The sequence below is a fragment of the Mesoplodon densirostris genome, chromosome 5 (assembly GCF_025265405.1).
Source record: "Mesoplodon densirostris isolate mMesDen1 chromosome 5, mMesDen1 primary haplotype, whole genome shotgun sequence".
Taxonomy (NCBI): Eukaryota; Metazoa; Chordata; class Mammalia; order Artiodactyla; family Ziphiidae; genus Mesoplodon; species Mesoplodon densirostris.
The window spans coordinates 97,399,085-97,425,815 of NC_082665.1; the positions used below are offsets into that span (position 1 = coordinate 97,399,085).

At 33.9% G+C, this 26,731-nt stretch overlaps 1 protein-coding gene across 7 annotated transcripts in view; it reads left to right on the forward strand.

Moving 5' to 3' along the window:
* The window catches only part of NAALADL2 (N-acetylated alpha-linked acidic dipeptidase like 2), a 1,531,400-nt gene that overhangs the window by 48,404 nt on the left and 1,456,265 nt on the right, over nucleotides 1-26,731 (forward strand). The gene's annotated exons all lie outside the window — the stretch shown is intronic.

Sequence of the window (26,731 nt, forward strand, 5' to 3'; positions counted from 1 at the left end):
ATATATATCCCCATATCCCCTCCCTCTTGCGTCTCCCTCCCACCCTCCTTATCCCACCCTTCTAGATGATCGCAAAGCACCTAGGTGATCTCCCTGAAGCACAGATTATTTATGTTTTAAAGGTAATAGAAAATATTCTGAAAAATCTGGCTTATTATTTGGAAACATTCTGAAAAGACTGAAAAATGTAACCATAACACACTGTTTTTATATGAGTGAGGATATGTGTTATGGGTTGAATTGTGTTTCCCCAAAAAATCATGTTCAAGTCCTAACTACCAGTATCTCAGAATGCGACCTTATTTGGAGATAGGGTCTTTAGAGAGGTGATTAGATTAAAATGAGGTCATTAGGGTGGGCCCTAAACCAAATCAATTGATATACTTGTAAAAGGAGGAAATTTGGACATAGACATGGACAGAGGGAGAGGGAAGACCGTGTAAAGACACAGAGAAGACAGCCATCAAAAGCCAAGGAGAGATGCCTTGTAAAGATTCTTCTACACAGCCCTCAGAAGGAAACAACCCTGCTCGTTCTTTCTTGATCTCAGACTTCTAGCCTCCAAAACTGTGAGGAAATAAATTTCTATTGTTTAAGGCATTCAATCTGTCGTTCTTTGTTATGGCAGCCCTAGAAAGCAATGAGTTTTATTTAATTGTATCTAAGGATGTGGGAACAAGTACATTCTGAAAGTTCTAATATGTAAAAAAAGAAAAACAAATTCGTGATCGAACCAGTTACATATACAACAGAAGAGGGATCTTAGTTCTTCTGTATCTTTTCATTCATTCATTCATTCACTTATTTCCTCAGCCAACATTTATACTTACTATGTCTTGAGCATTTTATTAGCATCTGTAGGCACAAAAATTTGCTTGGTGTATAGTATGGCCTTGAAGAGATTCTAATGGTAGAAGTGAACACCTAAACAAATCATAATATATATATATATTACATGTATAAAATTGTTTGCCCCACTCTTATGCACTGCCTCAGACAACTGTAAAGTTAAAAAAAAAATTGCCTGTCATTATTTTCAACAAATGCCTTTGGGAAAAAGTTTTTTCCCATTAGGTGCTTTAGGTTAAATATAGGTAAGCTTGAAATAGGTCTTTTAGGAACCACTAAATAGGTCAAATCATGCCATTTTTCTGGGAATGAGATTTTTAAGATGCTCCAGCCCCATTCTGCTTTTTGCAGCAGTTGCTGGTTTGTTGGTATTCACCACAAATGTGAACAACAGTATTAATTTTCAACTAACGGGATAAGGGACTAGGGCAAATTCAAATCCCACAAAGATCACTATTTTTACTGAGATCAGTTACTTTTCTTGAATAAAAACTCCCCAGAATGTTGCAAGTGTTTGGTTAATTTCTAGAGCTCTGAAAAAGTTGATTCTAACAATTTTTTCCAATTCTTGTTGCTTTAAGGAGGAGAATTTTTGGAGTTTCACTCTGATTTTCACAGATGTCACTCCATTTCTTATACTTTATGTAATATGTATTACAATCTTTTAGCATAAAATGTTTTATAATTTCCCTTGTTATACCTCTACTGACCCATGGGAAATTTAGAAGTGTGGTATTTCAGGATTCTAGATATCGTTTTGGTATTGATTTTTAATTAACTTTCATTGTGTTCAGATAATATATTTGACTTCAGTATGTATATTTCATAAAATATTGTTTTAAAAGTTCTATGCTAGAAATATGGAAAAGTGTGCTAGATTGGAGAGCAAACAATTAACTTCACATGGGGCAGACAGGTTTTTTTTTTTTTTTTTTTTTGCAGCCTTAATTAAACCTTGAAGGAAGGGTAGCTTCTATGCCAGATGGAAAAAGTGTCAGGGCACTTCCTGGAGTGGGTATGGTATATGCTAAAAGTTAAGGGAATAAAAAATGAGGCTGACATAAGGAAACTTGACAAGATCTCTAGCCAGGTGGTTTAAAGAGCCTGTGGGAGATGCTATGGGTTCCTGGAGATGAGAATGGAAAGAACACCAAGATTTAATTACCAAAAGCCTTGTATTTTAAGGCAAAAATGTGTGTACTTGGATGCAATAGGAAGATGCTGATAGGTTTTAAGCAGGAGGAAGAAATGATCAGATTTACTTTTTAGAAAACTAATTCTGATGTCATATTCCAGGAAAACTAGAATGGGAGCAGTTAAAGGTAGAGAGGGCCTGTGAGTTCAGGCTCAAAGTGATGAGGGCCTCCAACAAGGTAATGACCATGGGAAAAAGGAAGGCATAAATTTGATAGATGTTTATAAGATATTTGATTGGATATCCTTATTCAGTGCATGTTTTAGGTGAGGGAGAGGAAAGTTTAGTCAACTTTTGGGACTGGGGACTAGATAAATTATAATGCTCCTAATCACAATAAATATAGAGAAAGAAGCAGGTTTAGCAGGGGAAAACACTTTGTTTAGATTTGAGATGGAGATTTACTTTGTACAAATTCATGTTCAGTCTATTGGCAACGTGCCTAAGTCAGCAATATGTTCTTAGACCCCAAAGACCACTGTTAAACCATCTGAAAGTGAATCTAATGGTGTTATTAATTTAATAAGAGATTCTTGTTCATTAGCCAAAATACCTTACTGGAAAGATATCTTTTTTTTTTTAATAACAGCAACATTGAGAGAAAATCTTGTTAATTTATTGAACATTTAAAAGTCCTGGCATCTACTTGTAAATTGAGAGCCATTTTGGAATAACTGAAAGATTGATCAAAATATATATGGAGTTGCTTAACGAAAGCCAATTAAAAAAAATAGCCTTAGTGCATTAGTAAGGGGGGCAATTCTTCCTCTTCTGGGAACCATCAGGGTGACCATTTGTTAGATGGTTTATACACTGATTCAATTCGGTTTAACAAACATTTGTTGAGAATCATTTATATACAAGGCAGTGTAAGTAACTATGTAGCCTTGTCCTTGCACACTTATAGTCTCTCAAAACCTTTTTAATTTTTAAAATTTTCATTTTTTTTTCACAGAATTTTCTATCTGAGAAAAAAAACAGGGACCTTTTAATCAAATCCTTTTTCTGAAGTTGATAGTATTTAATATCCTATTAACTGAGAAGATAAATGATACAATCTGGAATTCTTGTATTTCCATTGATGTTTTAACAGGGACCTGATTTACCTCTCAATTTCAATTGACAATATTTTCCATTTATAATAAGAACAAAAAATAAGAGAAATTCAGAGAAGGTAGGGAAAAAAAAAGACATATTCCCTTGATGTTCTCCAGTAGCGTTAAGAGTTTGGAGCTTCTGGTCTGCTCCAACTAATATATCCTGTTTTCACCAATACAGATACTAGTAAAGCCACACTTACTTTGATAAGCCAAGGTATCTCACTCTGCGCCCTTACCTGCCAAAGGAGGAAAGGCCCACTCGTCCCTCTAACATCTGTCCCTTCCGTGTGTGCAGCCTCCAGACACCTGCCTGAGATTCTGACCTGCCTGTACTGCCTGTTTGCAAGTGAAGCAAGACTGGATCTGTTCTCAGCCAAAATTGTATCTTCTATTTTCTCCCTTGCATATTCTGGAAGACTTACTTTTGGTTTCATGAGCTACTTACGTCAGATATTGTTTCAACTGCAAAGGCTGCCAGAACGCAGACATCACACAGGTTATATTTGGCGTGTTGACAAGGAATGGCAGTATAAATGGGCTCATGGAGAGCTTATTGAGTGATTACACAGAAGATATTGAATCTTTCGAGAATCAGGGATTAGGGATTCTGGCTGTCTATCTTTTTCTGCTGCAGTTAAGATTTTTAATACTTACTGATAATAGGAGACAACTTGGTGTGATAGCAAAATCAAATAGCTGGGACTCAAGAGATGCTATCTCTAACTTAGGACTAGTGAATTGTGGTTCAATTTCAATGGGACTGTTTCCTCATCTGTTAAATGAAACAGTTGAACTAAATCAGTGGTTTTTAAGCATGTATACATGTAACTTTACATGTAATCTCAAGAAATTCATGGAATCACTGAAGTGCAACAATGACCTACAGATTTGTGGACACTGAACTACATGGTCTCTTAGAGCCTTTCCAGCTCTAAAATTTTCTGATTGTATTATGCCTGAGCTCTTGAACTCCAGTGATGCTTTCTTTTGGTATAGCAGCTGCTCTAGATGGGACACCTCTGGCTTTTCTAGGGTGGCTGATGAACAGTCAGCAGGCCAGCTATGTTGATTTGTTCCATAACCTCATTAGGCATCTGTCAGTATTTCCCAGTTCAGTCCATGCACATACTGTCTCTACTACCCTGAAATTTTCTCATTTGATGGTCTATGAGAACACTGGGCACCCTTGAAGCACTTAAAATGCCAAGGAGAAAATGCAACTTCCATTAGCACTTTGGCTCTCTCTGTGTTGACGTTAGATGTTGATAATGCATTTGACTCATTTCTTGGCTATTTGCATGATCATATACTGTAAGGGTTTATTTTTCCTTTACCTAAATTGTAAGGCAGATAATTTTCTCCTAATGTAGAATTGGTTAAAGGAAAGGATTATTTGTCCATCTATGTATTTATGCTGAGATTTGTTCAATACTTGGGGTTGGAATTATTAATCTATTAAGTATCCTCAGTTAAAACAGTGTTAACATCTAGTTTCCATCTCAGCTTATTGCTATGCTTGACCTTGATGAGATCACTTACAGTTCTGTTATTCTGATGGATGCTGTAATAATAGAAAATTAAATAACCCTGCACCCAAATTATGTTAGAACACTTCCATAACTATTCCTCTTTACCATCATAACTGCCATGGTCCCTGTGGAACTCCTCAAGGGCTATAATACTACAAGAAGTTAAGCATGAGGCTATTGGCAGTGAGATCTAGACTAAATGCGTTCATTAATGCATTAATTAATTCATCCTAAGTGATCAAAATAATTGCACCCAGCATCCAGATGAACTGTCTGTCCTACCCCATAATTTACCCATTCCATTACTTGCTCATGAATGCAAAGAGTGAATTATCTATTTAAGCTAGTTCATTTACAAAAAAACTATACTTTTAGAATCTTATTTTAATCTTTTCTTAACATTTCCTTTTCAATTATTTTGCCAAAATATTTTAATATTTGAAAGTACAGTGGTCCTCCTTTATCCCAGTTTCACTTTTTGCAGTTTCAGTTGCCCAAGGTCAACCTTGGTCCAAACATATCATGGACAATTCCAGAAATAAACAATTCATAAGTTTTAAATTTTGCACCTTTCCGAGTAGCATGATGAAATCTCACACCATCCCCCTCTGTCCTGCCAGGGACATGAATCATCCCTTTGTCCAGCGTATACCACCTGTTAGTCACTTAGTAGCCATCTTGGTTATCAAACCTATTGACTATCTTGGCATCACAGCAATTGTGTTTAAGTAACCCTTATTTTACTTAATAATGGCCCCAACGTGCCATTATTAAGAGTAATGATGCTGACAATTTGGATATACCAAAGAAAAGCTGTAAAATGCTTGCCTTTTTTTTCATCTTTTAAGTGAAAAGGTGAAAGTTATTGACTTAACAAGAAAAAAGATGTTGCGCTGAGGTTGCTAAGATCTATGGTAAGAATGAATATTCTGTACGTAAAATTGTAAAGAAGGAAAAAGAAACTTGTGCTACTTTTGCTTTCACACCTCAAACTGCAAAAGTTACGGCCACAGTGTGTGATGAGTATGCTTACTTAAGATGGAAAAGGTTTTAAATTTGTGCAATAAGGTCTGTTTTTTTAAATTGAAATTTAGTTGACTTATAATAGTATATTAGCTTCAGGTGTATAACATAGTGATTCAATATTTTTATAAATGAACCTACAAAATTATTACAGTATTACTATTTTCCCTATGCTGTACATTACATCCCTGTGACTTATTTATTTTATAGCTAGTAGTTTATACCTCTTAATTCCCTTTACCTATTTCTCCCATCTCCCCAACCACCTCCCTTCTGGCAACCACTAGTTTGTGCTCTATATCTCTGGGTCTGTTTCTATTTTGTTATATTTGTTCATTTGTTTTGTTTTTAGATTCCACATGGAAGTATAAATATACGGTATGAAAACATACCTTTTAGGTCCATCCATGTGGTCACAAATGGCAAGATTTCATTCTTTTTTATGGCTGAGTAATATTTCATTTGTATCACTACTAAGTGATATATATATATATATATACACACACACACACATATATATGTCACATCTTCTTTATCCATTCATCTATTGATGGGCATTTAGGTTGCTTCCATATCTTGGCTATTGTAAATAAAGCTGCAGTGAACCTTAGGGTGCATGTATCTTTTTTAATTAGTGTTTTTCTTTTCTTCAGGGGAAATACTCAGGAGTGGAATTGCTGAATCATATGGTAGTTCTATTTTCAATTTTCAATTCAACAGAACCTCCATACTGTTTTCTGTAGTGGCTGCACCAATTTATATTCCCACCAGCAGTGTACGAGGGTTCCCTTTTCTCCATATCCTCCTCAACAATAATATATTTTGAGAGAGAGAGAGAGATTGAGAGACCATATTTACATAACTTTTATTATAGTATATTATTATAATTATTCTATTTTATTATTAGTTAATGTTTGTTAATCTCTTGCTGTGCCTAATTTATAAATTTATCATAGTTATGTATGTATAGTAAAAAAAAAAGCATAGTACAAATAGGGTTCAGTATTATCTGAGGCCTCAGGCCTCCACTGGGGGTCTTGGAACTTATCCCTCATGGATAAGAGGGGATTACTATATAGATGATGTGCAAACAGGTAATATTTTTCAAAATCATTACTTTAGTTTTAAAGGGGTATCATTCCCATATATTCATCTTATATTTATGTTAAAGTTTTTCCAGTCCTGCAACTTGTGTCAGTAGGGCCTGAAAGGAAGAGATTTTTCTTTGTTAACTGAATCGTCATGTTAATTCAATGTTACCATTTACTTTACACTTAGCTTAGAAGAGTCTTCCTTTAGAAAGCTTTCCCTCCCTTAGCCTACACTGTGTTTCTTACCCCCAACTCCGGTATGCTTCCTCCTCGGTCACGTTATGCCTTGAACACATCTCTGTATACCTCTATTATTGTACTTGCCACATCTTTTGAACATTAGCTTCATAAATGTCTGTCTTCCCCGCTAGACCATGACCTCCTCTATGGTGGGGACTTGATCTTATTTAACTTTTTTTCCTTATTACCTGGCACAGACTGCAACACTCAATAAATATTTTTTAAATGAATAAATAATTCCATTTCCTGTTGATTGCTTGTGATAATGTTGAAAATTAGGGGACTTTGACTAAATATGTGACAATATATTTAATTCTAACATTTTTCAATATTAGAGTCTTTAATATCAAAAACTGAAAGATGAACCTGACAAAGAGTATTTTTGGAATGAAAATAAACAAAGGTTTTCAAATTAAACGTGTTAAATGCTTCAGGAGTAAATCAGTGAATCCTAACATTTTGGAAGCGTATCTCTTTTCTTTTTTATTCTTGACAACTTTATTGAGATATAATTGACATACAATAAAGTGCCTATATTTAACAGTCTGTGAAGTCTTGACACATGTATACACTGATGAAACCATCACCACAATATAATGAACATACCCATTAGGCCCCCAAATTTCCTCCTGCCTCTTTATAAGCCCTCCCTCCTGTCCAGGCCCTGACCCCAGTTCCCAGGCAAACATTGATCTGCTTTGTCATTATATATTTAGTTTTCATTTTCTATAGATTTATGTAAATGGATCATATAACATGTATTTTTTTTTTGCTTCTTTAAGCATAACTTTTGAGATTTATCATGTTGTATTAATCGTTTATTTCCTTTTTAGTTTAGTGACATTCCGTTGTATGGATATGCTACAATTTCTTTGTCTTGTCCCCTATTGAGAAACAGTTGACGTTTTCCAGGTTTTGACTCTTACAAATAAAATGGTTATGAACATTCTTATACAAGACTGTATATGGACCTGTGGATATCTAGGAATAGAATGGCTGGATTGTATGGTAGGTACACGTTTAACATTTTAAGAAACTGTCAAAGTGGTAGTATCATTTGCGTTCCAATCAGCAGTGCAATGAGATTTTCAGGTCCATAGCATTCTTGCTAACCTTTGGTCAGGGTTTTAAATTTTAGCCATTCTAATAAGGGTATAGTGGTATATCTTTGTGGTTTTAATGTGCATTTCTCTAATGACTAATGATATTGATTATCTTTTTATTTGCTTATTGCCATCCATATATATTCTTTGATGATGTTTTCAAATCTTTTGCCAAATTTTTAATTGGTTTTGTTGAGTCTTGAGAATTCTTTATATTATTGAGATTCAAGGGTTCTTTATGCTTTTTAGATACAAATTCTTTATCAAATACATGATTTGCAAACACATTTTCCTAATCTGTGGCCTGTCTTTTCATTCTCTTTAACAGTGTCTTTTGAATAGTAGAAGTTTTTAATTTGATGAAATCCAATTTGTCATTTTCCTTTTTTATGGATTATGCTTTTTCAATATCATACTAAGAAATCTTTGTCTACGCCAAGCTCACAAAGGTTTTCTTTTATGTATTATTCTAAAAGTTTTAAGTTTTAAAAATTTAGATCTATGATCCATTATGAGTAATTTTACATATGACTTAAGGCATGGATCAACTTTCTTTTTCTTTTGTTTGTTTGCATATTGATTTTCACTTGTTGCAGCATCAGTTGTTGAAAAAACTGTCCTTTTCCCACCCAGTTGTCTTCTTTCCTTTGTAAAAAAAAAATCAATTGTCCATCTATGTCTCTTTTTGGAATGCCTATTTAATTCCATTGATCTGTTTGTCTCTGAGCCACCACTATTCTTCCTTGATTACTAACTGTATAATAAGTGTTTCAATCAGCCCTAGAAACAACACAAGTTGATTTGATTATTCTGAATCCTTTGCATTTCTGCTTGAATTTTAGAATTAGTTTTCAAATTTCTACAAAAATCCTGCTGGAATTTTGTTTGGGATGTGTTGGATCTATGTATCAATTTTGGGAGAATTGACATCTTAATGCAATTGCATCCTCTGACCTGTGAACAAGTTATGTCTCTCTGTTTACATATATATTCCTTAATTGCTCTTAGCAGTGTTTTGTTGTTTTCGCTTCACAAGTCTTGTGCAGGTTTTGTAAGATTTACTCCTAAATATTTCGTGTTTTTATTCGTTTTTAAATGGTATTTTTTTCCTAAATTTGAATTTTTTGATAAATCATTGCTAGTATGCAGAAATACAATTAATTTTTATGAATTGTATGTCAGTGTTGGATCTTACAACCTTGTAAACTCATTTATTTCTAGTAACTTTTTTGTAGATTCCATTGGATTATCTACATAGGTGATCATATACTATACTTTACTAAGGCAGTTCTAGTTCTTCCTTCCCAATCTGAATGCCTGTTATTATTTTAAATTCCCTTTCCCCCAACACACACACACACACACACACACATACACACACACACCTACTCTGGCAAGAACCTTCAGAACTATGTTGTATGTAAATTGTGAGACCAGAAATTTTTATGTTGTTCCTGATCTTAGGTGGAAAACATTAATTCTTTCACCATTAATAAGATGTTAAATGGAGGGTTTTTGGTAATATTAGGGTAGGATGTTCCCTTCTATTCCTAGTGTGCTAAGAATTTTTATCATAAATGGATAAGGGATTTTGTCAAACGATTTTTCTGCATCCATTGAATTTTTTTCTTTTTTAGTCTGCTAATATGGTGAATTTTGTTAATTACTGTTTGAATGTTAAGCCAACCTTGCATTTTGGGATAAATCTCACTTGATCATTATATATTGTTAGATTCTATGGGCCAATATTTTGGTAATTTGTATCTTCTCTCTTTTTTTTCTCAGTCAGTCTGGCTAGAAGTTTATTTTTGTTTTCTGATTATTTCAAATAATCAGTTTTTTATTTCATTGAATTCTATTTTCTGTTTCTCTGATTTCTACTATATTATTTATTCTTTCATTTCTTTTACTTTAGTTTTAATTTTTTTTTAAAGGAGTTATTACATTTTTTAACTAAAGATTACTCATATGATAGATATCTGTGATCATATTCAGGTTTTTTTTTCTTTGTTTAGTTTTATATTTTGTAGGTTAAGAAGAAAATTAGAGAAGCTTAAGGGAAAGTTACTTATTTCTCCTCTGGAGCAGAGTAGAAGACTTTAATGCATGCTTAAGCTAAGTGTTTTCCCTTCCATCCCTTTCCAATGCCAATGTGAAAGCCGCTGTTAATGAAATGCATTGTCTGATTTACAAAGTATACATGCTCTAAATTTCAAGTTTACCATGCTTTAAGAGCATTGGTCTAAATTAATATTTATTATTTTTGTTATAAAATAGTGTTAATTGATGTTAAATTTACATTCTTATAATTCTCTTAAGATATTTTTAACTGCTCAAAATTTTTCCTGGTATTCTAATAACATGAACTACTTCTACTTGAACAGCATCATATTCATTTAATAAATATATTTTGATAACCTATTAAAAACTGATACAGCATTTTTGATACATATTATCTGTGGTCATTAAATTATCTCAAATATTTTTTCTTATAGTTTTCATTAGTCAATCATTTTTATTCCTAATATTAGTTATTGGCAGGTATATATATTATGTTTTACAATTTTGAGTGGGGGAGCCTGTTAATTGGAGAGAATAATAGTTTTTCCAACTTCTCAATGATATGTTATACTTTTTAAAGTGTGTTTCTGAGGCAAACATAACAGGCTTGATGTGAATAAAAAATAGTATTGGTATTTTTCATATGTTCAGAAAATGTTGACAGTGCAAGAAAGGTGGGGTGGTCAATTCTGAAGCAAGGGAAATAGGAAGGAGCTATTTGATTCTGCTTAGTCAGTCAGATTTTCAAAAGTTGAAGATAAAAGTTGTAGAGCAGTGAGGACATATAGGACATAAGGCTAATGTCTCCTACCCCCAAGTAGCATGACTCAGTACTATAACAGTACCCAAAATTTCTGCATTTACATAAGGATTTTTCAGATGCTACATGTAGTTCTTGATATCTTTTTTTTTTTTTTTAGGAAAACCTAACCATAAATTACCTGCTTATATTTTATATTTTATTATCTTAGTCAATGATTAAAAACAAAAGACAAAAAAAGAAGTTATCAAAGTCAACATTTATCTTAAGGGATAGACAGTGTTTATTTTTGGTGATTTGGTTCATTTACCTTACTGATTAAAATATATAATTGGGGGCTTCCCTGGTGGCGCAGTGGTTGAGAGTCCACCTGCTGATGCAGGGGACATGGGTTCGTGCCCCGGTCCGGGAGGATCCTGCATGCCGTGGAGCGGCTAGGCCCGTGAGCCATGGCCACTGAGCCTGCACATCCGGAGCCTGTGCCCCGCAACGGGAGAGGCCACAACAGTGAGAGGCCCACGTACCACACACACACACACACACACACACACACACACACAAATATATATATATATATATATATATATATATATATATATATATAAAATTGTTCAAACTCTGTTTTTTCTGATGATATTTATGGTCCTTCAAAATGCCTGTTTTGAATGTTAATTTAATAATTTGACTATTTAAAACTAAAATGACTGGCTGAGGTTTGTACTTATTTCACTTATAATAGAAATGCTATTTTAAAAATAATGCAATTTTGAACAAATGAAAGTGTTTGGAAGTGGTAAACATTTTATTGGATTGTCATAGTATAAGAACGGCAAATTAATTTCCTTTAAACATTTAGTAATTTTGCAAGAATTAAAAGGTTTACAAGTTTTGGCTAAGAATTTCCCTTTTTATTGGAATATAATGAATCCTTTTTGCAATAGAACTTCTAATAAAATATTTATCAATCCATGTTTCCTAGGAGTTAATGCTAAGTCATTGTGTACCATCTTTTAATTTTCAATATTTTCTTTGGAAGAGTCAAATCAATATATATATATATTTTTTTCGGTACGCGGGCCTCTCACTGTTGTGGCCTCTCCTGTTGCAGAGTACAGGCTCCAGACTCGCAGGCTCAGTGGCCATGGCTCACGGGCCCAGCCGCTCCACGGCATGTGGGATCTTCCTGGACCGGGACACGAACCTGTGTCCCCTGCATCGACAGGCAGATTCTCAACCACTGCGCCACCAGGGAAGCCCAAATCAATAATTTTTGAAATATAAATAACCTTGACAGTATTTCTCAAAAGTAGGAAATTTTAATGGTAAGTTTCTCTGTAGCTTCTGCACCAAATGCTGCTACCTTAATGCATAGCAAATCTGAGCTAACTTTCCTTTTCTGTACTACCAGCTTTTATAGAGGAGCAAACCAAACTACTCCACTTTTTGGTTGAAATGGGACTTGATTGGTAGGACAAGAGTAGAGCTGATTCTAATCTTTGGAACATTGTCTTTATGTCTTCAGAGCATTAGAGAAATAAAGAAAGGAGAAATTCCCTCCTCTTTGACCTCCTCCTCTTCCCCCTCCTCCTCTTCCTTTCTTTCCCCCACGCCAGTGGCTGGTAGAAAAAACAAATATCGACTATGTTGGCTTACAGTCTATTTGCTATTAATTAGTATCTATAATAGAAAAACATTATATTGACACAAAAATTCATTTAGGTACTATATTTAAAAATGTTTTTATCGTTGTTTTGCTTTTATTATTTGTATTAAAATAACTTTATCTTAATCATATTTCTTAAAACTCTAGCATGTGCTGTATATGGTACAGATTAATAAAGAAGATGCTGTGATATTATCATTTTTGCTGATCCTCTTTTTTAAAAAGTTTTGATTAGAAGGCCCCTCTTTGCCTCAATGTAATGGTTAATATCATTTCTGCATATTATTCTAGAACTTCAGTTAAAGCAAAATGTTACTTTTTCTTAGCTTTTGCTGCAAAAGTTTCTAGTCTGTGCAAATCTAGGGTACTGTAGTCACTCAGAAGTTCTTTACTATGCAGCTATTCTGTCAATTTACATATCTTGCCAGTGATTGGACAAAAGAAAAGATCAATTAAATTCCCATTTGTATCAAAGTTGTATTGTGAGGTAATCATAATGTCCTATGGTGAAACAGTATGTAGTTTAGTTTTATGTAGGGGCCAAGATATTTTATTCCACATTAGATCCAAGCCCCCAAATTCAGATGTTCTGGGGGAGAGCAGCAATTTAATTTTCCTTTCAAATAATATGGGGATGATACACTGGGGATGACATACTTAGAAAACTTAGGGAAGTTACAAAACTTAATGGTTTCCTTAGCAAGTAGTTGCCCCTAGTTTGGTATTCCAACTTGATATTACCCTAGGTGCAATTGGGTGCTAATGGTCAAATCAAGATAAGGTAAGTCACTTGGTGTCTCAAGTGGCAATTTGTAGTTTTTTCAAGCTAGAGGAGACTGGTCTCTAAGTCTCCATTCTAACTACCTATTTAAACACTGTCTCCTGGGAATATTTCCAAGCTCAAATTTGTTCTTGATTTGTTGTATCCTATATTATAATTTTTTTTTTTTTTTTGTGGTATACGGGCCTCTCACTGTTGTGGCCTCTCCCATTGTGGAGCACAGGCTCCAGACACTCAGGCTCAGTGGCCATGGCTCACGGGCACAGCCACTCTGCAGCATGTGGGACCTTCCCGGACCGGGGCACGAACCCGTGTCCCCTGCATCAGCTGGCGGACTCTCAACCACTGCGCTGCCAGGGAAGCCCTATTTTTTTATTTTTAAAATGAGCTTTCCTCCTTTACTAAAGGTAGTGACAACTTACACTGATTTTGTACTTACTATAAACTAGGTAGTAAGTAGCATGCTGAAAGCAGATTCTGAAAAAATATGGATGTAAGTGATCATCACTATACTACTGGAATTGGGGCTGGTCTTATGGAGATAAAGAAGGAGGAAGGATGCAACAAAAATAGTTGCCACCTACCTGAGACTGTCCATTCGCGAATAGTAGTACAAGTCTATTTCCAATCTGTGCCATTGGATATCTCTATATAAAGAAGTATTTTCTAGATATAGAGAACAAAGTAGTTGTTACCAGTGAGGACAAGTAAGTGGGGAGCAATATAAGGGTAGGAGAAAAAAGGGTTATTATGGGATTATATGAAATGTGTGAAACTTAAAAATTGTGAAGCACTATGGAGTTTAATGAGTTTTTCATTCAATAGAGAAAGAAGTTTTTTCCATTTACACATTGTCTTTAACCCCATCCAACCATCTCATGAAGACACAAAGTTGTCAAAAGGAAAATCAACCCAAACCATCTCCACTAATGAAATTATTTCCAAGGATATATATAAATTGGTCATAACATCAACTCTGTACACAAAAGGGAACACTTTTAAAAAAATTAAAATATGGTATAGATCATTACTGTTATATTAAAGTCTGATTATGTATCCTCAGCTGATAATTTGTCCCAAATAGAGCTCCATTTTGTAACATAATATTATGGAGCAATGGGTGAAATCCCTTTGTAAAAATTCTGCACTACTATCTCCATAATCTCTACTTCACTGAGTATCATCCAAGTGCAAAAATGAAAAATTATAACCTGCCAAGCATCAGTGGCAGAGTGAAATGAAAAAATTGTGAGCTAATAACAGTGATGCCTCAAAAAAATTTCCTGGCCAATTTAACATTGCTTCATCCAAGGTCATTTCTCAGAGCTGATTATTATTAGTAATTTGCAGATGAGACTATGTTACCTCGGTCATGGTTAGTGAAGATCAAGAAAATGCCAGAGAAGGTTTAAGACTCAAGGTTATCTATCTTTCTCAAATAAGATGCCAATAATAATTCCACTTTATTTTCTTAATACCTGGCAGAAAATAATTTTTAAAGAAAGGAAAATGAAAGCCTATCTTATCTTCTACTAGGCATATAATGTTGCAACATAAAACACCAGAGGTAAGGATAAAAAAGGGATAATGTTTACTAAGTCCTTAAGTAGCATTCATTTGGGAAAGAAATCCTTGGGATATTTTCCTAGAATTTTAGTCTGATGCTTAAAAAAAAAATTGTTGATTGAATTTTATATAGACATTGATTCTTATGACCACCTATAGTTCATTTTTAAACTTCTAGAAAACTTCCAAATTTACTTTCTCTTGCCCAGTTTGAAATTTGAAATTATATTATAAATAGTTCTTTAAAATAATTTTATTTTTATACAGAAATAATTCAAATATAGACAAATATAAAAAAATGAAGCATTTCCATAATGTTACCAATCACAAGTAACTTTTCTTGATCTTTTAGTGTATACTTTTCAGATCCGTGTGTGCATCAGTGTGTGTGCATCTGTGTATATGTGGGTAGAGAAAAGAGATAGATGAGTAGAGGACAGATTTTTAAAAATGAGCTCACAGAAGATATATTTTATCTAGCAATTTACCATGGACATCTTTCTTGCTTTTTTATTTATTTTTTTTTACGAGTTAAGTTCTTAATTTTGAAATTAGAAATATCACTGCATTATTTTTATTTTTAAATTGGGGTATAGTTGTTATATAATGTTTTGTTAGTTTCTACTGTACAGCAAACTGGATTTCCATGTTCTATACAGCAGGTTCTTATTAGTTATCTATTTTATACATATTAGTACATATATGTCAATCCCAATCTCCCAATTCATCCCACCCCCCAACCCACTTTCCTCTCTTGGTGTCCGTACGTTTGTTCTCTACATCTGTGTCTCTATTTCTGCCTTGCAAACCGGTTCATCAGTACCATTTTTCTGGATTCCACATATATGCACTAATATATGATATTTGTTTTTCTCTTTCTGACATAGTTTACTCTGTATGACAGTCTCTGGGTACATCCACACCTCTACAAATGACCCAATTTCATTCCTTTTTATGGCTGACTATATTCCAGTGTACATATGTACCACAACTTCTTTATCCATTTGTCTGCTGATGGACATTTAGGTTGCTTCCATGACCTAGCTATTGTACATAGTGCTGCAATGAATATTGGGGTACATGTGTTTTTTAAATTATGGTTTTCTCTGGGTATATGCCCAGTAGTGGGATTGCTGGGTCATATGGTATTTCTGTTTTCAATTTTTTAAGGAACATCCAAACTGTTCTCCACAGTGGCTGTATCAATTTATATTCCCACCAATAGTGCAAAGAGGGTTTCCTTTACTCCACACCCTCTCCAGCATTTGTTGTTTGTAGATTTTCTGATGATGACCATTCTAACTTGTGGGGGGTGATACCTCATTGTAGATTTGATTTGCATTTCTCTAATAATTAGTGATGTTGAGCAGCTTTTCATGTGCCTCTTGGCCATCTGTATGTCTTTGGAGAAATGCCTATTTACGTCTGCTGCCCATTTTTGGATTCAGTTATTTGTTTTTCTGATATTGAGCTGCATGAACTGTTTATATATTTCATAGATTAATCCTTTCTCTATTGATTTGTTAGCAAATATTTTCTCCCATTGTGAGGATGGTCTTTTCATCTTATTTATAGTTTCTTTTGCTGTGTAAAAGCTTTGAAGTTTCATTAGGTCCCATTTGTTTATTTTTGTTTTTATTTCAATTACTCTAGGAGGTGGGTCCAAAAAGATCTTGCTGTGATTTATGTCAAAGAGTGTTCTTCCTATGTTTATGTTTACCTCTAAGAGTTTTATAGTGTCTGGTCTTAACGTTTAGGTCTGTAATCAATTTTGAGTTTATTTTTGTGTATGGTGTTAGGGAGTGTTCTAATTTCGTTCTTTTACATGTGGCTGTCCAGTTTTCCCAACACCACTTATTGAAGAGACTGTCTTTCTCCATTGTATATCCTTGCCACCTTTGTCATGAATTGGTTGACCATAGGTGTGTGGGTTTATCTCTGGGCTTTCTATCATGTTCCATTGATTTATATTGCTGTTTTTGTGCCAGTACCATATTGTCTTGATTACTGTAGCTTTGTAGTATAGTCTGAAGTCAGGGAGTCTGATTCCTCCAGCTCCATTTCTTTTTCTCAAGATTGCTTTGTCCATTCGGGGTCTTTTGTGTCTCCCCACAAATTTTAAGTTTTTTTTCTGGTTTTGTAGAAAATGCCATTGGTAATTTGATAGGGATTGCAATGAATCTGTGGATTGCTTTGGGTAATATAGTCAATTTCACAATATTGATTCTTCTAATCCAAGAACATGGTATATCTCTCCATCTGTTTGTGTCATCTTTGATTGCATTCATCAGTGTCTTATAGTTTTCAGAGTACAGGTCTTTTACCTTCTTAGATAGGTTTATTCCTAGGTATTCTATTCTTTTTGTTGCATTGGTGAATGGGACTGTCTCCTTAATTTCTCTTTCTGATCTTATGTTGTTAGTGTATAGGAATGCAAGAGATTTCTGTGCATTCATTTCATATCCTGCAACTTTACCAAATTCATTGATTAGCTCTAGTAGTTTTCTGGTGACATCTTTAGGATTCTCTATGTATAGTATCATGTCATCTGCAAACAGTGACAGTTTTACTTCTTCTTTTCCAATTTGTATTCCTTTTATTGCTTTTTCTTCTCTGATTGCCGTGGCTAGGACTTCCAAAGCTATGTTGAATAAAGTTGGTGAGAGTGGACATCCTTGTCTTGTTACTCATCTTAGAGGAAATGCTTTCAGTTTTTCACCATTGAGAATGATGTTTTTTGTAGGTTTGTCATATATGCCCTTTATTATGTTTAGGTAGGTTCCCCCAATGCCCATTTTCTGGAGAGTTTTTTTTTTTTTATCATAAATGTGTGTTGAATTTTGTCAAAGCTTTCTCTGCATCTATTGAGATGATCATATGGTTTTTATTCTTCAATTTGTTAATTTGGTTTATCACATTGATTGCATTGTGTATATTGAAGAATCCTTCCATCCCTGGGATAAATCCCACTTGATCATGGTGTATGATCCTTTTAATGTGTTGTTCGATTCTGTTTGCTAGTATTTTGTTGAGGATTTTGCATCTGTATTCCTCAGTGATATTGGTCTGTAATTTTCTTTTTTTGTAGTATCTTTGTCTGGTTTTGGTATCAGGGTTATGGTAGCCTTTTAGAATGAGTTTGGGAGTATTCCCTCCTGTGCAATTTTTTGGAAGAGCTTGAGAAGGATGGGTGTTAGCTCCTCTCTAAATGTTTAATAGAATTCATCTGTGCAGCCATCTGCTCTTGGACTTCTGTTTGTTGGAAGATTTTTTTTTTTTTTTTTTGCCGTACGTGGGACTTTCACTATTTTGGCCTCTCCTGTTGCAGAGCACACACTCCAGATGTGCAGGCTCAGTGGCCATGGCTCACGGGCCCAGCTGCTCTGCGGCATGTGGGATCTTTCCGGACTGGGGCACGAACCCGTGTCCCCTGCATCAGCAGGCTGACTCTCAACCACTGCGCCACCAGTGAAGCCCTGTTTGAAAATTTTAAATCACAGTTTCAATTTCATTACTTGTGATTGGTCTGTTAAATTTCTTCCTGGTTCAATCTTGGAAGGTTATACCTTTCTAAGAATTTGTCCATTTCTTCCAGGTTGTCCATTTTATTGGCATAGAGTTGCTTTTAGTAATCTCTTATGATGCTTTGTATTTCTGTGGTGTCCATTGTAACTTCTCCTTTTTCATTTCTAATTTTATTGGCTTAAGTCCTATCCCTCTTTTTCTTCATGAGTCTGGCTAATGGGTTATCAATTTTGTTTATCTTCTCAAAGAACCAGCTTTTAGTTTTATTGATCTTTGCTAATGTTTTCTTTGTTTCTATTGCATTTATTTTTCATCTGATCTTTATGATTTCTTTCCTTCTACTAACTTTGGGTTTTGTTTGTTCCTCTTTCTCTAGTTCTTTTAGGTGTAAGATTAGATTGTTTATTTCAGATTTTTCTTGTTTCTTCAGGTAGGATTGTATTGCTATAAACTTCCCTCTTAGAATTGCTTTTGCTGCATCCCATAGGTATTGGATTGTTGTCTGTTCATTGTCATTTGACTGTAGGTATTTTTTGGTTTCCTCTTTGATTTCTTCAGTGATATATTGGTTATTTAGTAATGTATTGTTTAGCCTCCATGTGTTCGTATTTTTTACTTTTTTTCCCCTGTAATTTATTTCTAATCTCATAGCATTGTTGTCAGAAAAGGTGCTTGATATGATTTCAATTTTCTTAAATTTACTGAGGCTTAATTTGTGACCCAGGATGTGATCTATCCTAGAGAATGTTCCATGCGCACTTGAGAAGAAAGTGTAATCTGCTGTTTTTGGATGGAATGTCCTGTAAATATCAATTGAATCTATCTGTCTATTGTGTCATTTAAAGCTTGTGTGTCCTTATTAATTTTCTGTTTGTATGATCATTCCATTGGTGTAAATTAGGTGTTAATGTCCCCCACTATTATTGTGTTACTGTTGATTTCCTGTTTTATAGCTGTTAGCGTTTGCCTTATGTATTGAGGTGCTCCTATGTTGGGTACATATATATTTATAATTGTTATATCTTCTTCTTGGATTGATCCCTTGATCATTATGTAGTGTCCTTCGTTGTCTCTTGTAACATTCTTTATTTTAAAGTCTATTTTATCAGATATGAGTATAAGTACTATAGCTTTCTTTTGATTTCCATTTGCATGGAATACCTTTTTCCATTCTCTTACTTTCAGTCTGCATGTGTCCCTAGGTCAGAAGTTGGTCTCTTGTAGACATCATATATATGGGTCTTGTTTTTGTATCCATTCAGTCAGTCTGTGTCTTTTGGTTGGAGCATTTAATTCATTCACATTTATGGTAATTAGTGATATGTATGTTCCTATTACCATTTTCTTAATTGTTTTGGATTTGTTTTTGTAGGTCCTTTTCTTCTCTTGTGTTTCTTGATTAGAGAAGTTCCTTGGACATTTGTTGTAGAGCTTGTTTTGGTGGTGCTGAATTTTCTTAGCATTTGCTTGTGTGTAAATCTTTTTATTTCTCCCTTGAATCTGAATGAGAACCTTGCTGGGTAGAGTATTCTTGTTTGTAGCTTCTTCCCTTTTATCACTTTAAATATATTGTGCCACTTCCTTCTGGCTTGCAGAATTTCTGCTGAGAAATCAGCTGTTAACCTTATGGGAGTTCCCTTGTATGTTATTTGCCATTTTTCCCTTGTTGCTTTTAATAATTTTTCTTTCTCTTTAATTTTTGTCAGTTTGATTAGTATGTGTCTCAGTGTGTTTCTCATTAGGTTTTTCCTGCATGGGTCTTTCTGTTCTTCCTGGACTTGGGTGGTGCTTTCCTTTTTCATATTAGTGAAATTTTGGACTCTAATGTGTTCAAATATTTTCTCGGGTTCTTTTTCTCTCTCTTCTCTTTCTGGGACCTTTATAATGAGAATGTTGTTGCGTTTAATGTTGTCCCAGAGGTCTCTTAGGGTGTCTTCAGTTTTTTTTCATTGTTTTTTCTTTATTGTGTTCCATGGCAGTGAATTCCACCATTCTGCCTTCCAGGTCACTTATCCGTTCCTCTGCCTCAGTTATTCTGCTATTGATTCCTTCTAGTGTATTGTTTATTTCAGTTATTTGTTCATATCTTTTTGTTTGTTCTTTAATTCTTGTTGGTCTTTGTTAAACATTTCTTGCATCTTCTAGATCCTTGCCTCCTTGTTTTTTTTTTTTTTTGAGTTGCTGAATCATCTTAACTATCATTATTCTGAATTCTTTTTCTGGAATGTTGCCTATCTCCACCTAATTTAGTTGTTTTTCTGGTGTTTTACCTTTTTCCTTCATCTGGGATATAGTCTTCTGCCTTTTCGTTTTTTCTGTCTTTCTGTGATTGTGGTTTTCATTCTGCAGGCTGCAGAATTGTAGCTCTTCTTGTTTCTGCTGTCTGCCCTCTGGTGGATGAGTGGACATCTTTCTATGTCAATAATTATTGGCTTACATTTTCATTTTTAATGGCTTCATATTGTTGTTGGTAACATCTGGTATTTCTGAACATTGAGAATTACAGTTTTTCACCAATTAAATAATTTCAAAATAAAGACAACTTTCTACATTCATCACATTATATTATAAAATAAATTTTAAAACTAAAAATGTTGGAAATTTAAACATTTGATACTTACTACAAAATGCTCTCTAGAAAGATGTAAGTATATACTTCTCCTAGCACCACATTCTTACAAGGGTCTTCTTTAATTAGATGGGTGAACTTTGATATCTCAGTGTTGTTTTTTTTGCATTTTTTTTTTATTAGTGATTTAGAATGTACAGTTGACCCTTGAACAACATGGGTTTGAACTGTCCAGGTCCACTTATACAAGGATTTTTTTTTTAGTAAATGTGTGCTGTAGTACTTCACCATCTGTGGTTGGTTAAACCACAGATGTGGACCTGTAGCTATGGAAGACTGTAAAGTTATACATGAATTTCAATATAAATTATAGAAGCAGCTTCCCAACTTCTACAAAAAAAAACCTGCTGATATTTTAATATTGATTTTGTGGAATAAATTTGGAGGCAACAATTTGGGGACAATGACCTTGTAACAGTATTGATGAACATGGTATGTATTTTTATTTATTTAAGTATTCTTTAACTTGTTTCAGCGAAGTTTGATAATTGACAGGGTACATGTTTTACAACATTAAAAAAATTATCCCTAAGTATTTCATATTTTGATGTTATGAAGTGATAGTCTTAAAATTTTTAATTTCTAATTTTTGTTGCTAGTATATAAAATAGAATTGATTTATAGATATTGATTTTAACCTGTGTACTTGGTAAACTCATTTATTAGTTCTCATGGCTTTATGTGGTTTCCTCAGGATTTTCTGTATGAACATTTTTTCTGAAAAAAAGTTTTCCTTTCTTTCCAAACTGTATATCATTTATTGCTTGTTTTTGCCTTATTTTACAAGTGTAGATGTCCAGTACAATATTGAATATATATGTGATAAAAGCAGATATCCTTTTTTGTTCCTGATATTAGAGGGAAAGTATTCAGTGTTTTCAGTATTTCACCATATAAGAATGATGTTAGCTGTAGGTTTTTCAGAGATGCTGTGTTAGTATACTTGGGCTGCAATAACAGAATACCATAGACTGGGTGGCTTAAACAACAGAAATGTGGTTTCTCATAGTTCCTTAGGCTAGGAGTCCAAAATTAGGGTACTGTCAGGGTTGGTGTCTGGTGAGGGCTCTCTTCCTGACTTACAGATGGCTGCCTTCTTATTGTGTCCTCAGATTGCTTCTTCTCTGTGAGAGGTGAGGGAGAGAGAGACAGAGACAGAGACAGAGGGAGGGAGGGAGGGAGAACTTTCTGGTGTCTCTTCTTTTTTTATAAAGAAATTAGTCCTGTTGAGTTAGGGCTTCACTCCTATGACTTAATTTAATCTGAATCATCTCCTTAAAGGCTTTATCTCCAATATAGTCATATGAGCAGTTAGGGCTTCAACTCCAGATGAATTCTGGGGGGACAAAATTCAGACCATAACAGATGTTCTATATCAGATTGAGAAGTTTCTTTATATTTCCAGGTAGCTTAAATATTTATTTTAAATAACTGTTAAATTTTGTGAAATGTTTTTTGGCATCTGTTGAGATGATCATATGTTTTTTCTTTTCTTTTTATAGTATATTAATATGGGGAAACATATAATTCATTATTGGAATGTTAAACCCATCTTTCATTTACTTGCATGTTTTATATGCCTTTCATGTATAGCACTTTAAGTATTTGTTTATTATATGCATATAAGTATAATTTATATATTTCATATATTGGGGAATACAATTTGTTAAAAGTTTGTTAGGGATTTATTTTCATGTCTAAGAAGTTATAAGAGATATTGATCTGTAATTTTCCTTTCTTGCAATGTCTTTGCTTGGTTTTGGATCAAGATGATGTTTACCTTATGCAAGTTGGGAAATTTTCCCTCATCTTCTATTTTATGAAAGAATTTATATAGAATCCATATTATTTTTTAAGTATTAATGTTAAATGTTTGATAGAATTCACAGAGATGCTGTCTTGGCTTGAAAATTTCTTTTGGAAAGGTTTTAAACTTGAGTTTAATTTCTATCTTTGTTAAGGGCTATTTGGGCTATTTATTCCATGTTGAGTCACATCTTTCAAGGAATTTTTTGTTTCATCTAAGTTACTGAATTTATTGGCATAAGTTATTCCTCATATTCCTTCCTTATGCTTTTAATTTGTGTAAAATCTGAGTGATGTACTTTCTGTCATTCCTGATATTGGTAATTTGTGTCATTTCCCATTTTCCTTGATCAATCTGTCTGGAGGTTTATCAGTTTTTTTCTTTTAGAAAAACAGCTTTTTTGGTTTCATTGATTTTTCTCTATATTTTGTGCATCTTCTATTTTATAGGTGTGTACTTTTACCTTTATTTTTTTTTAAATCAAGGGACAGAATTCTTTATTTATTTATTTGTTTGTTTGTTTGTTTGTTTATGGCTGAGTTGGGTCTTAGTTGCGGCACATGGGATCTTCACTGTGGCACCTGGGATCTTTCATTGCAGCGCACAGGCTCTTTGTTTCGGCACAAGGGTTTCTCTTTAGTTCTGGCATGTGGGCTTTCTCTCTCTAGTTGTGGTGCACAGGCTCCAGAGGGCATGGGATCTGTAGTTTGTGGTGTGCAGGCTCTCTAGTTGAGGCACACAGGCTCAGTAGTTTTAGTGCACAGGCTTAGTTGCTCCACAGCATGTGGGATATTAGTTTCTTGACCAGGGATTGAACCTGTGTCCCCGGCATTGGAAGGTGGATTCTTTACCACTGGACCACAAGGGAAGTCCCCATTTATCTTTATTACTCCTTCTTTCCCTTTATTTTGGTTTACGGTCCTCTTTTTTAAAAATCTTTTTAGTTTTTTAAGGTGGAAGCTTAAGGAAGATGATGTAAGAGTTTCCTTTTTTTCTAATACAAGCAGTTAATGCTATAATTTTCTTTTTAAACACTGTTTTAGTTGCATTCACATATTGTGATATAAGGTGTTTTCATTTCCTTCAACTACAGTATTGGGTTGGCCAACAAGTTCATTGTTTTTTCCATAAGATGGCTCTAGTAGCAGTGCTTAGTTGTCTTTAAGTTCATTGGAACAATTATGTTAGATTGTTTTGTGACAGCTGTCATATCAGCATGCATTTTAAAAAAATCGAAATTGGTGTAGCCATTTTAATATTGAAGATGGAAGAAAAAAAAGCAACATTTTTGGCATATTATGCTTTATTATTTCAAGAAAGGTAAAAATGCAACTGAAACGCAAAAAAAGATTTGTGCAGTATATGGAGAAGGTGCTGTGACTGATCGAACATGTCAAAAGTGGTTTGCGAAGTTTCATGCTAGAGATTTCTTGCTGGATAATGCTCCACAGTCGGATAGACCAGTTGAAGTTGATAGTGATCAAATTGAGACATTAATTGAGAACAATCAACGTTATACTATGCGGGAGATAGCCAACATACTCAAAATATCCATATCAAGTGTTAAAAATCATTTGCACCAACTCGGTTGTTTCTTGCTTTGATATTTGGGTTCCACATAAGTTAAGTGAAAAAAATCTTCTTGACCATATTTCTGCATGTGATTCTCTACTTAAATGTAATAAAAAAATCCATTTTTAAAACAAATTGTGACAGGTGATGAAAAATGGATACTGTAAAATATGTGGACTGGAAGAGATTGTAGGATAAGGGAAATGAACCACCACCAACCACACCAAAGGCTGGTCTTCCTCCAAAGAAGGTAATGTTATGTATATGGTGGGATTGGAAGGGAGTCCTCTACAATGAGCTCCTTCCAGAAAACAAAACGATTAATTCCAGCAAGTACTGCTCCCAATTAGATCAACTGAAAGTAGTACTCAACAAAAAGCGTCTGAAATTAGTCAACTGACAACGTATAATCAGCATAATATAAGACTGCATGTTTCTTTGATGACCAGACAAAAACTATTACAGCTTGGCTGGGAAGTTCTGATTCATCCAACATATTCACCAGATGTTGCACCTTCAGATTCCATTTATTTTGATCTTTACAAAATTCTCTTAATGGAAAAAATTTCAATTCCCTGAGAGACTGTAAAAGGTGCCTGGAACAGTTCTTTGCTCAAAAAGATAAAATATTTTGGGAGGATGGAATTATGAGGTTGCCTGAAAAATAGCAGAAGGTAGTGGAACAAAATGGTGAATGTGTTGTTCAATAAAGTTCTTGGTGAAAATGAAAAATGTGTCTTTTATTTTTACTTAAAAACCAAAGGAACTTTTTGGCCAACCCAATATTTCTTAATCCATCATGATTTTTTTTCCTTTGACCCATGTGTTATTTAGAAAAATGTTGGTTTCTAATATTTGGGATTTTCCATATATATATGTGTTACTGATTTCTTGTTTAATTCCATTGTGTTGAGAAAACATACTATGTATGATTCAGTCTTTTAAATTTGTTGAGATTTGTTTTATGACCCAGAATATTGTCCATCTCGGTGATTGTTCCACATGAAGTTGAAAAAAATGTGGAATGTTCTCCAAATGTTAATTGAGTTAAGTCAATTGATTGTATCATTCAAGTCTTCTACATACTTATTGACATTTTCCTGTGCTTGTTCTATCAATTACTGAGAAAGGTATTTTGAAATCTCTCACTGTGAATGTGTATTTTTCTAGTTCTTTTAAAATTCTATCAGTTTTTATTTCATGTTTTTAAATGCATAAATATTTAGGAGTGTTATGTTGATGAACTGACCCCTTTATCCCTATGTAAATATCCTTTTTATCCTGATATTTTACATTGCTCTCAGATCTGCTTTTCTGATGTTAATGTAACCATTTCAGCTTTCTTTTTTATTAGGGTTTTCATGTCATTTATTTTCCTATCTTTTTACTTTTAATCTATATGTCTTCATATTTAAAGTAATTTTGTTAGATAGTATATAGTGTTTTATTTAGTCTCTACCTTTTCATTAGATTATTCAGGCCATTTATATTCTATGTTCTTATTCCTGTGTTTGGGTTTAAGTCAACTGTCTTGATATTTGTTTTCTTTTCCCTGTATTTGTTTTTTGTTACTTTCCCCCTTTTTCTCTTTTCTTTTAGGTGAAATGAATATATTTTATGATTCCGTTTTATATTCACTATTTTTTCCATCTGTGCCTTTTTTTTTTATTTGCTTAGTGATTACTCCAAAGTCTACAACATGATTTTAACTTATCAGGTCACCATCAAATAATATTATGCCACTTCACGTAAGCATGTAAAAACCTTTTAACAACCTCCATTTTCCCCTCCCTTCCTTGTTTTCTTTTATTATTTTATCTCTCCATATGTTATAAACTTTACAATAATGCACTATTATTTTTACCTTAAACTATTATCTTTTAAAATGATTAAAATGAGAAACACTTTATACCCTATAGTTACCATGTATTTACCATTTTCATAACTCTTCATCTTTTGTGCAAATTCCCATTTATATCACTTTATCTCTACCTCAAAAATGTCCTTTCATGTTTCTTATGTGCTGGCAAAGAATCCTTTTTTCTTGTTGTTTTATTTCAGTGCTTTAAAATTTCTACAGTTGTCTTCTGTCTTTCAGTTTCTGGTGATAAGTTGTCTGTAAGTCTCATCTTTGTTCTTTTGTAGAGAATAAGCCTTTCTTTCCTCTGGCTGCTTTCACTAAGGCATGACCCACTGGAGTCTCCTCTGAATGTCCAGGTGTTCTTTGATTGTCTTTC